At 37.2% G+C, this 13,815-nt stretch overlaps 1 long non-coding RNA gene and 1 other non-coding gene across 2 annotated transcripts in view; one reads left to right on the top strand and one right to left on the bottom strand.

Moving 5' to 3' along the window:
- Nucleotides 1-13,815, top strand: part of LOC130543145 (uncharacterized) — a 213,649-nt gene that overhangs the window by 94,782 nt on the left and 105,052 nt on the right. The gene's annotated exons all lie outside the window — the stretch shown is intronic.
- LOC113247747 (U6 spliceosomal RNA) lies at nt 924-1,026 on the bottom strand. The gene has a single exon (XR_003313371.1). It is a non-coding gene; the product is annotated as a U6 spliceosomal RNA (small nuclear RNA).

Raw genomic sequence — 13,815 nt, 5'->3', positions numbered from 1 at the left:
GGAATTTATTGCTGAACAGTTGGCCATTCTGGGGAAAGTCCTTTGCAATTATATGATCTAGTAATCACTGCTGATAAATCATTTTTTTAAAAAAAAACAAGAGAAACTGTTTGAAAGTTTGCAGAGCAAATCTCTGAAATATGACAATTGAATGATCTGCAGTTTATTTCGCTAATGAAAAGACTCTTTTAATGTCCAACTTCTTTGTAAAAATGAATGTTTCTACACTTTCTTTTTCTGAAAGAAGGAATTATCCCACAGTTTAAACAGGGAAATTGCCGCACAGGTTCATCTTCTTAGTGGGAGAGAGACCCCACATAAAATTCCGAAAATTTAGTGAGAGCAGCAGAACAAATGGGATGTTATATGAGTGACAATGATCTCAGCTTTCTTTCTAATATGAAAAGACAGCTGGGTTGAGGCACTTGGGCCACCCGCTGCTGGAAGAAAAATGCTTGAATCCTCAATACCTTTGATTTGCTAGTTTGTGGAGGTGAGAATGTGGGGCTCACAGCATGTGCTGGAGAAGTAAGTTAAATTTCATCTGCTCATCTCTTCCCACCTTTCTCCTACAGAAGAGTTCTAATTGAAGTTTCTGCTGAGGAAATGTCAGCCTAATATCTACTTGAAACTTGATTTGGGAGTTTTTGTGGGGTTATTGGGCCTTTATTCATCCTTTGAAAATGAGATACATTTTACCATTTTTTTAGGCTTTTTGTTTGTTTGTTTTTTCTGTTTGTTTTGTGTCTATGACAGTAGTGGATTACAGTGGTGCTCCTTCCTAAAATGCGTAACTTCCGAAACAGTGAAAATGCTATGATGTGGTTACAGGGTAACTTAAAACTATAATTCCTTAGCCATTTGTTCATTCTGTCCTCACTCCAATGAATGACATAAAGTGCTTCATCTTTATACTTTTATTTTGAAAATAGGAACGCTTCATGAATTTGCGTGTCATACCCACACCGGGGCCACGCTAATCTTCACTGTACTGTCCCAACTTTAGTATATCTGCTGCCAAAGAGGGCACAAGCATCATACTTTTAAATATTTACATGTGTTTGTTTTACAGGTCTATCCTTTACCTCAGAAAAACATTTTGCCATGAAATATATTGGCTACTGAAGGATCAGGGAAATATATATTTCATTAGTACATGAAATTCAAGACCACACTTTGGTATTTGCCTTCAACCCTAAGTTTTCCTAAATACCAGTTACTCCTGGGCATTTCATAAGAACACCGTTTGGACGGTTACCGCCATTTTTGTCTGCCCCTTCAATTATTGCAGCTTCTAGTCAGCTTCTTTATCTTGGCAGCACCTGATATTTCTTGTAAGGTGGAAACACAGACTGTTCACACAGGAAGAGGATGGTAGGAGGAGGACAACTTCACACAGGTGGAGGATTCATTTTTACACAGAAGTAATAAAGTCAGGGAGAGGATAGTAGCTGACATCCCCCAAAGAGCAAGGCCTCGAACCAAGTCATTAATGGTTGGACATGACCTAGTCCATTTCTTTCACATAAATGATACATTGACTTTGAGCCAACCTGTGGTACTTCTATTGCAATGAATGTTTCCTGAGAAATCATGCCCTGAAAATGAAAGATATATTAGGATATAGACACATCCTCCTCTGTGAGGAAGTCTTGGTATCTTCTTTTCTTTCCACCCGTGCTGCCCTTGAGTGTATCAGTCTGGGCAGGAATATTCGCTGCAGCTTCCTTGCTGGTCAGGTAGCTCTAAGATCCCTGCCAGTCATCAGCCGTACCATTGCCAGTGTGCAGTGCTACAAAGCATATTTGATCATGTCTGTCTCCCTTGATTATAAGCCCAGAGTGTTTCTTCCTCTAGCACTTTCAAGAAATCGGGGTGAGGTCCTAGACATCAGAGGAGTTCAGAAACCTATCCTAGTCTGTCTGTCCCTAAAGTGCAAAATCCTTGACTGCTCTCCCAGACAGGTAATACAGGATATCCAAAGTCCACTTTACGTTCTTCCAAGAGATCCTTTTCCCTTTCCCTTAAGGTTGGGGGTTCTTAAACATATGTAAAGTGATAGAGGACAGCACCACGGGATCAGTCCAATGTCACTACACAGAATGTGGTAAATGAATGACAGAGGCTTGATACAAACATGTAGAGGAGGAAAAGCAATTTTCTCTCTACCCTTCTGAGTTCTTAGAGGAGACTTCCGTAATAAAAGACACACGAAGGAGAGAAAAGCAGGAGGTTATTAACATGTACATCTCATGTATGTATATATGGGAGATACCCAGGGAAAACTGAGTAACTTCCTGAAGTGGCTTAGAATTCAGGCTTAAATACCATTTTAATAGGGGAAGGGTAGGGTAGGGGTGTAGGATTCTTAGGGGAGAGTAAATGATTCTTAGGGAAAAATGAAATAGGCTCATAGAAGGATAGAGGGGAAGTATGACAGTTTGTGACAATGTTTGTCTGAGTGTATGCGCCTCTCCTGTGGGAAGTCAGTCCTCCCTGGTTGATGAAATCCCTCTGGGAAGAGATTTAGGACAGTTGAGTTTGTTTTGGAAGATCTGTCTTGAGGCAGATAGGAGGATTTTCCAGAAAGCCTCTTCCTGTATTAGCTGTTTTTAAAGTGACTACACCTGAAAATAAACAATATGCTAAAGGACCATATTTTGGGATGGCATATTCTGCTACCTTTCACTAGCTTGACAATTTGTACCCCAAGCAAAGAAATGGACTGAATCCCATTTTGCATAGCAGCTACCTGTACTGAAACAGTGGGATCATCTATAATAACAAATATTATGGGGAGGGATACATACTCTCCAGTAATTTGCTTCATGGACAGTTGCCAGCCAACCTAGCTGGAGCCATTTGATTTAAACTCCTTTGATCTCCTTGGCCTCATGGAGATGACATGGCATAGATAATCAGTTATTGTAGACAAGTGCCCCTGCACCAAAATTGATCAGGAATGGTGAGTTTTTCTGGTAGAAAAGGGAGGGAAACAAGTTACTTTTGCAAAAGATTTGGACTATATGAAAGCAAGACACTCCCAGTAGGTAAGGCTGGCCTTATGATTTTGGACCAAAATTCAGTAGTGGAGGCAGGCTCGTTGTCTCCTGAGGTATCTATCATCAGTGATGGAGTCAAGCTCCTTTGTAACAGTAATGGGGGGAACAATTACTTTCCAACAATGGGGTCAATTAGGGGCCCTCAAGAAAGTACTGTAGATCTATAAATATATTTATTTATCACGTACATTAATGCTTGGCATGCAAATCAACCTTATGAATGCTGGGAGGACTGAGTCCATTGTCCACCACAGCACAGAAGAACAACCATCAAGCCCAGTGATAAACCCCTCTCAGACTATTTTCCCATTCATTCACCCTTTGAAGCCTGGCAAACATCAGTGATTCTAAGATATCTAGTCCCTACTTATTCTTTAGCAAAAGATGGCAGTATCTGTTGCTAAAGAAGAGAACAAAACCAAACCGAAACAATGAAAGCATCACAGCAACACAAACATGACACAAAAATTACTTTTAAGAGCTTGCCTCAACATATATCTTGACCTTTAGCTTTGATCAACCCTATGTTGAATTCTACTCTTCAATAATGGCATTGTCTGTCATTCCACAAAGGGTCCTCTTATTATTAGAATTGCTCCTATGACTACCTAGAACTTGCTCTTTAATTCCAAATCCTGGTAACATCTCACTTATTTTTCAGGAGACTTATTCAAATTCCAGCCTTCACTAAGGTCTAGGCATATCTGCACATGCTCTCTTTTTATTTCCTTCTATACGGCTTCTATCAATGCATTGTTTTGTGTTGCATCTAATTAGCTACATGTCTGTAAATTCCATGTGATAAGGACTTTTCAGGTCAGGGAATGTGTCTAATTCATTTCTCTATGTCTCTTATCAAGACATGCCTTGAACGCAATGGATCTTTACAAAGAAATACTCATTTGGTCAAATACCTCTCATTGATTCAAAATGGTTGAAATAGGATGGGCATACATTCAGGATAATTGATACTCTAATTAACCTAGTAATCTACATACCATAAAATTGATTATAATGTTTGCCCAACTGCATATAATTATCTATATGCAGGATTAAAAAATACTTGAAAAATACAGTATTAAAAATACTTGAAAAATAACTTTTAATTTTATTAATATCAAGCATGCACTCCAGGATGCTGTGAGTCTTGAGTGAACACTATATTTTCCAGGCATGTCTGGGGATAAAAACAAATACTGCCACAGTTGGCTGAGGCCTGCACCACGGTTATTTATATCAAATGCAGTGAGGATAAAGTCAGCTAAGAGCTTTCTAGCCCCTTGGCTGGTGACTCCTTACATTCTCTGTATTACTGGGAAAACCATGTATTCCCAACTCATCACTTTTCCTTGGGACTGAAAACATAGCACTCCCAGCTCCACTCTCCCTGCTCCCAACACATTTCCTCTCCTTTGGGGAAGAGAAGTAAATGATCTGACAACTGAGTTTTGCAGAGGAAAGCCACAAAAAAGGTTGGTTTGGTTTTAATTTTTTCAAATCTCTGTCTGACTCTTGTGTCTATATTTCAATTGGCCTTGCACTATGGAAAGGGGAAAAAGATGTAATTCACTGACTTTTCTTTCTGAAACCTAAATGATTATTTCATAGAGTTCGTAGTAAAGTAGTTTTCTTTGGTTTCTACTCACTCTCTCTAAATCCATGTCACAAGAGAATAGACTCTGTGCTGTTTCTTTCTATTTAATCTGGCCCATTGGCCTTAAGACAAACTTTGTCATCTGGATTCCCTCTCCACACAAGAGATACTTGGTCATTTGTAAATGTACCATTGAAAATTTTACTTGTAAGTTTTCTACAAGACTAAGTCTGCCTGAATCCTCTGGTTAGCTGCCCAACATTAATCTGGTTCTCTTACAAATAATAATAATAATAATAACAATAAACAGAATCTGTCAAAATTCTTAGAAATATTCTGTATATTTCAACATGTTTAATTGAAGGAAGTAAGAGATTAACTTCTTTGTGTGATAAAGAGACCATTATTAATGATTATGAAACAACAATTGACAGGGCATAAATATTATGAGTACCTTAGAAGGCAGTTATTGTCTATCTTCCTCTCCACATTTGGGCCCCCTAGACCAAATAAAAACATTCGTAAGCATATGCCAGTCATGCAAAACCATTTCCTAAGGTTAGAGTCAGACATTTGAGTAAATTTTCATAGAATGACTAGTCTAAGCTAAGTAATGTTAGCCTCCCACCCATGGCCATTGAGTGCCTTAAATCGTCCTTAAAGTATAACCTGCTTTTCTTTTATGGAAGAGACCTTAATGTTTCACCAAATCAGCTAACATGTTCATCTCAGTCTCATAAAATTCACCTCCTTGTATCTACATGATGATTTCTTGATTGCTAGCTTCATAAATTCATTTTTAAATGCAGCTCCTCTTGTCTTATTTGCTCATGGAAACACTATGATCAGAAAGGTGGTTCTACCAGACTGGAGTTACTGCCATTTCCCAAACAGTGAAAACTCCACTGAACATTTGGTGGTAGACAGAAACTGTCTGTGTGCTTCCTTGGGGAAAAGTAAAGTCCTTGCATTCTTGGCTCCTTTTAGGACTTCCAAATGTGTCTTCCCTCAGTTGCCTTGGTGATTTCTTTGCTCATCTGTCATCACAGGTGGTCCTTATTCTTCACCTGTTTCTTCTCCCTCCACTATTTACCAAGTGGCTTTACTTGTGATGATATAAGCAAAAGACAGACTTTGGAGGTCATGGATGACCATTTGGATGAGGGGGATGAAAAACTCGTCTAAGAAATTTCACTTCAGTGAGTATATTTATGGGAGGACAGTGAGGCAGTAGAGTGACTTTTGATCACACCCCACTACTTCCTAAGCCTCCTGGTGGTTGCTTTTCATTTGCTTTAGGATGAGGAGAAGTCTGTCTACAGTGGAAGAAAATATAAGCTCTGAGGGTAGTCATTCCATCCAGGTCATCTTTGGGGTTGATTCTAAGGTTTTTCACATCAATATAACTTAACACATTCTATGATTTTGTGTTTGTGAAGACAGTCCTCCATGTCATAGCCTGTGTTCTTTCCTGAGAGCGAATTCTAAAATAGCATCTCACTCTTTATTCACAGTGACTGCCTGGTGCCCTTCAGCCCCTGAGATAAAACCTGGCAATTACACCCGGCGTATTTCTCCCCTACATTCTTCTGGAAAGCCATCCTCAGTTTGGCAGTGCTTCCTCTCCCTTTTGCTTTGGTGGTGAATGTGAAAAATCATTCATTATTCAGATTTGCAAACTGTAATCTAGCCCTGCATTCATCCTCTGCGCTCTCTGTATTTCACAATAATGTCACATGCACCCTATTTAGCAGATTTACCCTCGTTTTTAAGTTTTTAAATTTGGGTGGGTTTTAGTAGCAATGGCATTGCTCTCTGACAAAGTGTGATGGTTTAGGAGTTCTCTATCCAGATACCTTTTTCTTTCAGGCCAAGGATTTGGAATATGTTCTTGAGGAAGGATGGAAAATATTTTTGTAAAGTTACCTGTGAATGTCCTTGACTAGTCTCTTGCTGCCATAATCAATTTGAACTATCTCTCTATATAATTCATTTGCTTCTCCATCACACAGGGCATTCAACACTGCTTCTATTTCTACCTGTGTGAAGGTCATTTCTTTGGTCCACCAAACACCTCTTCCTTAATAGTATTGTTTGTCAGCATATATCAATTTTCTTGAGATTGACTCCTGTGTTGGAAAGTAGGCTAGATTCTTGCTTTGTTCTTACCCAGGCCTGACAACTCAATCTCAGACAGGGTCTTTCCCCTTTGAGGTGAACAAAACATGGAGTACACAGAATTAAAAATGAACCTAACACAAGAATACCGCACCAGAATCAATATGTCAGTGTCCTAGTTGGAGGGCCTAACTAGCAGTATGACCTTAGTTAACAATTTCACCTCTCTTCTGGACTCAGCATTCTCCTGTGTAAAATAAGGATATTGGACATTGTAGTTCCAAATTTGAATTCTCATTCTAGTTGTCTAAGTTTCTAAGTATTGTTAGGGCTGCTGTGGCAAAAAAACATTGTTATAAATCAAAACTATCTTTGTAGGACAGTAAAATTATCTTATATGGTGACTGCTTTTCTACAATATTAATATTATGCTATGGCCCAAATTGTCTCTGAAGTATATAAAACACAATGCTGTCACTAACACCCAACAAAACCAAGCTCTGTCACCTCACCACTCTGCATATTCTCTTGTCATGTAAAGATTTTCCATGTTGGTTTCTTCTGATCATATGTAGGAAAATATCAGATTATCTAATTGAGGCAAAAGGGGATTCTTAATGCAAATTATTCTTTCAAACAGTTAAATTACTTCAGATATTAGCTTTTACAAAAGTTCTGTAGGATAGAGTCCCATTTTTTTTTCAAGCAGTACTTTTATGAAGACTTACAATATGTTATCATAGTAAACTCTCCCAAAAAAAAAAATGAGTTACACTATGGAAATTTCTAGTATGCATGGCATTATATCTAACGACAATTTCAGAAATCTCCAAATTTTCTATCAAATATAATTAGGTATAAAATTCAGTTCTAATTATAAAATTCATAATTAGAAGAGGAAGAAACCATAAGGTCAGAATAGAAAAAAGAAGGACATGAGTAGGAAGTTCCAACCCCTTTGCCTCCCCAAAAAAACTACCTCAAGGTGGGGGGGACAGCACCTGGATGTCTCAGTCAGTTAAGCGTCTGACTCTTGGTTTCAGCTCAGGTCATGATCTCATGAGTCCTGGGATTGAGCCTGGTGCTGGGCTCCTTGCTCGGCAGGAGTCTGCTTGAAAGGTTCTCTCCCTCTTCCCCCCCTTCCTCTTCTAAAATAAAATAAATGAATCTTAAAAAAAAAAACAAAACTACTCAAGGGGTCTTGAGAACAATAAAGGAATCTGAGAAGAATATATCAGGACCTTTGACTTTTACTTTCTCTTCTCTAAAAAAGGAGATCACATGTCTGGAACCACGATAGAACACAGAAAGCAGAGCCATAAAGGCAATAATTCATTAACACTGGATAGAGAAGTAGACTTGGGAAAATGTCCCTCAGTACATATGACATACACAGCAAAACATGACAGGTCTGCATGTTCACAGCTCAAATTGGAAGAGAGAGAGCACCCAGAGATTTCCGGGAAGCAGTGTTAGTAAATGGAAAACAACCAGGGTTGCCGCTATTAATAGGTTAACACATACAAAATACCATTGAAAAGCTGTCTAGTTTTCTGTATATTTGATTTGATTTTAATAAAAAACAATTGATAGATTCTCTTTCCACTTCAGTGACTCTGACTTTTCCTCTAAGACTTAAAGTTCAAGGGGGAAATGGGGACTTTTGTTTTTAAGAAGACAATATATTTTTGTGTGTTTTTCTTTTGAATTTTCTGTTTGTTGTGGCTTTTGGGGGGAGGAGAGTATCTGATTTGAATCACTAGAAAATCCCAAGAAATGGGATAATATTTTCCTTTTCTCAAATGAGGGATCCTACAACAGCAGAGGCTAAATAACTTCTCCATGACTTGTCACAAAGTGAAGTGGCCTAGGTAGAAGCAACATCAAAGTTTCCAGTTTCTTAAACCTTCACCAGGTATCTTGTTCCTATCATCAACATTCTAGAAATTAAAAAATAAAAATTCTCCATTTCAAGTTCAGAATAACCAAAATAGCGGTGTTTCTTAGTTTTTCTATGCAGCCTCTTTCGAGTGTCTTTCAAAATCATCTGCCAGCTGTATCATGGCAAAAATCATACTGTCCTTGATTTGAAGTCCTGAATCTAAATCATAGCTGTTTGGGCAAGTCATCTTAAGTGCTCTAAGTTTTAGTTTCTTTATGTGTAAAATGTCAATCAAATTATCATCACTTCAAGATTAATGGGGATTAAATTAAGTAATGCATTGGAAACACTTTGTAAGCTATAGGTTTTCACTAATAATTTATTTTGTGTGCTTAAGTAATTTTTCAGAAAACTTCTGTGACTTCCTGTTACTTAAGGAATAACATATACACTCTAATGCAGGGCATTCAAAGTCCTCTTTGACATTTATTTTCAATCTTTTTCCTCCTCCTAATAATAGCTAAGATATATTGAATAATTACTTTGTGCCAAGGATATAGTGGATGTTTATTATCTCAGGTAAACCTCATATCAAGACTGTAATAAAGGCAATGTTATTATCCCAATTTTATAGCTATTCATTACTTAGAAAGCTGAAGAAACTTGTCCAACTTCACAGAGAGTGGAAGGAAGAATGGAGCAGGGAGTCAAATCATGGCTGTGTGATTCTAGAGTAAACTTAACCATCATGTAGTTTTGCTTCCAAATAACGCTTCTTTATTGAATATCACCCTAACATAAATTGCACTCAACTCTGTGACAACTACCTTACTATACTATGAAAAATTTTAATGGAGAAATTCACATCACTGAACAATCGCATGGCATGATTACCTGACTTTTTGTCTCCTTCGCTAGTTGATTGACCTAGTTATTAGCCCCAGATGCTGCTTTATTAATGAATTTATCTTTGGTGTGCCTGCCCTGCCCCCCCCTTCCTTCTGTCCCTCACTAATTCAAGCTCTCTTATTAGACTTAACAGTTCATTCTAATGTCCCTTTGAGCATTTATCATAACTGTAGTTAGAAATGAATTGGACTATTAGTCTTATAATTTCTATACCTCTCACTAGAAAGTGCCATGAGGGCAGAGGCCATTGTCCATTGCTGTATCTCGCACAATAAATTCTTCATAAAAACCTATTGAATGAATGATTAATGAATGAATGAATCTCATCTTCCTTTGTTTTATCCCTTTACTTTATATGCTGTTTCATGGTTTGAAAATCCATCTTCTTTGTCTTCCCCTGTATGAATTGCTCTGGTTGTATCATGAATTTTCAAACTTCCTGGCCAACCCTAACTGACTAAAAATATTTATAGGAATTTCCCATAGTTATGTCTGTGCCAGTGACAACTAAATTGCCAGTTTCTTCCTCTTTAAATATTAGATTTCTGAAATACAAGTAGATTAACTCAGTGAAGAAAACAAGAAATAGAATCTTTTCATTTTTTGCACACTGCTTTTAAACTGCATTTTGAATGTTTTTGAAATTTGCATAATCATTCATGAATCTCCTTTCATTTGAATACCTCAGTAATGACAACTTAAGATATATTGTTTACTGCTTATTCAAAATAAATTTCAATTATCAAAGTGGGTCTTTATGTATGCACCTGTTTCCATATTTGCTATGGACTCAATTAGTAATATGATCATGTATACAGATGCTGTTTTGAAATTGTGACTTGAAATATACCATGATAACTTCTGCAATATTAAGGAACAGTGATTTTTTTTTAAATCCTGTTAAATGATCTAAGATGGAATTTTAAAACTTGAAATCTCCAGCATATGCCACACTAGATTTATCAATGTTTATGCGGTATATAGTTCAATACATTAAGACTTCAAAACATTGTGAAAATATGCTTGGCTGAGTGCCAATTCTCTCCAAAGGTGAACTCTAATTCCTGGGGAAATCTCCTTCTTCCTATGAGCTCAATTACAGAATTTTGTCTTAAATGTGTTCTAACATACAATTTTTTTAAAAAAAATTGTTTTGTAGTGAATATATTGGATTCTATTCATCATTTAATTCTACCATCTAAGTGATGCCCCAAAGAGAGTAACCTGTCCATTTGAGAGTATTATGAAATTATAAACTCAGAAAAACCTGTTCTAGTTCTATTCCTTACCAGTTGGATAAAATTAAGTGTATATAAAACTTCTTGGATCCTTTTCATTCTGTAAAATGTAGAATAGTAGTTCATGCCTTAATAGAATTTCTGTGAGGATTCAATGATATAATGTCTGGAAGAGTTTAGCACAGATCCTACATATTGTAAGTGCTCGATAAATATTAAGCGTTATCATTTTTATTACCATTATTATTATATTGTTCATATGTAAGTAAATTTTGTCATTTACATGGGCACTTGCTATCTATACTTTCCACATGTGTAAGTTTATTTTTCTCTAGACACCATGGATTTGGTACCTGGTTGGCAACATTTTTCTTTCTTCCCTTCTTAATTGCCTTAAACACAGTAAACAATCATTTGATTTAAAGCTGATGTGTTGGCACATGTCTCTGCATTACAATGGATTCACTTGCCTTCCAGAAATGTCATTTGAACACCTTTTTCTGTGTGATACTGGGATAGGCACTGGAGAAACAAAAGTGAATAATGCAATATTATAGGTGGCTTTTTAATTCAAAATGTATCCACAAACCCAGTATTAAAAAAAAAGAATTATTTATTTATTTATTTGGGGGGGGGTGGAGGGAGAAGTAGAGAAAGTCTCAAGCAAACTCCACAGTGAGCACAGAGCCCCAACGCAGGGGCTCGACCTCACAACCCTGAGATTAAGACCTGAGCTGAAACCAAGAGTCAGATGCTACAGTGACTGCACCACCCAGGCGCCCCCCAAAACCTAGTATTTTTAAAGCTACAAGTAAAGCCAAACTCTAGAGAAGTAGAGAAGGGAAAATAGCTCTGAATAATAATATACTTGAAGCATTTATGCCAAATGAGGTATTTGCAAGTTAATTATCTAATCTAATGTAGTCATGGTTGAATAACTTTGGAAGTAATTGGGGAAACAAAGCATTCATAAGGTGTGGGTGCGTGTGTGTGGTTCCTTGAATAATAGCATCTAACATGGGTTATTTTCTTTGATTTTGAAAATGGAATTAAAAAAACATCATTGAGCACAATTTTCAAGATGGAAACAATTATTTTTATGTATATTTATGGCATTTTAAATAGTTGATCTAGAAAATTCTGTCACAGTCAAGTTTGTAGTACTGGAGATATTCTAAAATTCAGCACATTCCTCATTTTTTATTTTATTTGTTAAATGGGCATTGATAAGAGGAGGAGAGGGTCAATTTATTAGCTTTAGAATCAAAATAGCAGTCCTATTGGTTCCTCATTAGTCCAATAGACTCCCAAATGATTTTGTTGAAGAAAAGTGCTCTACAAGTGGAGAAGGTACACAATGCAAACCTAACAAATGAGAGTAGCTGGTCGAGGCTGGTAAGGTAGGCTGCAGTCACAGCATGAAGGACTTTGAATAATGCGGTAAGGCTGGGTTTGAGTAGAGTAGTAACATGATCAAATCTGTGTTCAGAAATCACTTTTTAAAAATTAAAAATTTTGGGACACCTGGGTGGCTCAGTCAGTTAAGCGTCTGCTCAGGTCATGATCCCAGGGTCAAGTCCCACATCGGGCTCCTTGCTCAGTGGGGAGCCTGCTTCTCCCCTGCCTGCCCCTCCCCGTGCTTGCTCTCTCTCTCAATCTCTGACAAATAAAAAATATATTTTTAAAAATAATTTTTTTCTTTTTAATTTTTCTTTTTTAAGTGTAGGTAACGGTTTAAAGGAGAGTCTTGCTGGAAGCAGCTAGCAATAAGACCATGGCTATCAAACTAGTTTCCTTCATAGAAAATGGTTATTTCTTTAAGTGTTTCTCAGAATTTTATGGGACAGTCTTAGCATTCTAAAGAGTCTATAGTTATACACATCATTTGTTGTCACTTAAAAATTGGGGGCAGAGAAAAATCACTACAGCGACCATTTCTGGTTGACCATTTGTCAAGCTTATAGGTGACCCCTTAGTGTCTCAAAAGATCTGGCAGTCTTCTCTCTTCTATGGAGCCCTCTTTGATTATTCCATTCTTCATTAGAAATCACTTTAAAAAATATTTATTTGCTTTGTTTTAGAGAGAGAGAGAGTGGGGGGGAAGGAACAGAGGGAGAGAGAGAATCTCAAGCAGACGCCCCGCTCAATGCAGAGCACACCAGGGGGCTCGATCTCATGACCCTGAGATCATGACCTGAGCCAAAACCAAGAGTTGGATGCTTAACCGACTAAGCCACCCAGGCACCCAGAAATCACTTTTAATGTTTTGGATGATGGACTAGAGTAGGGGAGATATCAAAGGTGAGAAGAATAATTTAGAAGTCCCTCCCCCACCGACCCAGCAAAAGGAAGTCCAACAGGAGCTGGAACTAAGGGTATGCAAGTTCTAATGGGGAAGGGAGGTAAGGGATTACAGGACCTATCAGTTATCTTTGTAAGAGGAGGAAAGAAAAGGGGTTGAATCTTGTGTATTTCTATCATACAGGATGTGCACATGTATTTACCTAGAGCTCTGCACAATTAATAAAGTGTCAGCATAAAAAAGCAAAAAAAAAAAAAAAAGACATCAACAAATAAGGATGAAAAAGAATTTCGTGAAATCAGCATACTACCAGAACAAAGAGTGGGGGAGTGGGAGATGGGGAGATAGAAGCAATACCTATATGTATTACATGTATTATATATATACACACACATATATTATGTATGTATTACATATATGTATTACGTTTATTAATGTCATATGTACAGATATATTATTACAAATGAATATAGAACATTGAAAAGTTTTCCAGCCTCAAGTGATTTAAAAGACAGGGAGATAGCAATTTAAATGGAAGCAGGCTAGATTCAGAAACGGGGAAGTGATGAGTTTCATTTAGCTGATCAGTGGCAAAATATTATATAATTAATTATTATTTACAAATAGAGCAAAGGAACATAGAAACAGATCTTGTAAATAGTGGGTGAATGGTTGTGGGAGAGGCAAGGATAGATAGAAAACGAATAAAG

This window comes from Ursus arctos, unplaced genomic scaffold (assembly GCF_023065955.2).
Source record: "Ursus arctos isolate Adak ecotype North America unplaced genomic scaffold, UrsArc2.0 scaffold_8, whole genome shotgun sequence".
Taxonomy (NCBI): Eukaryota; Metazoa; Chordata; class Mammalia; order Carnivora; family Ursidae; genus Ursus; species Ursus arctos.
This window is presented reverse-complemented; position numbering and strand designations above follow the sequence as displayed.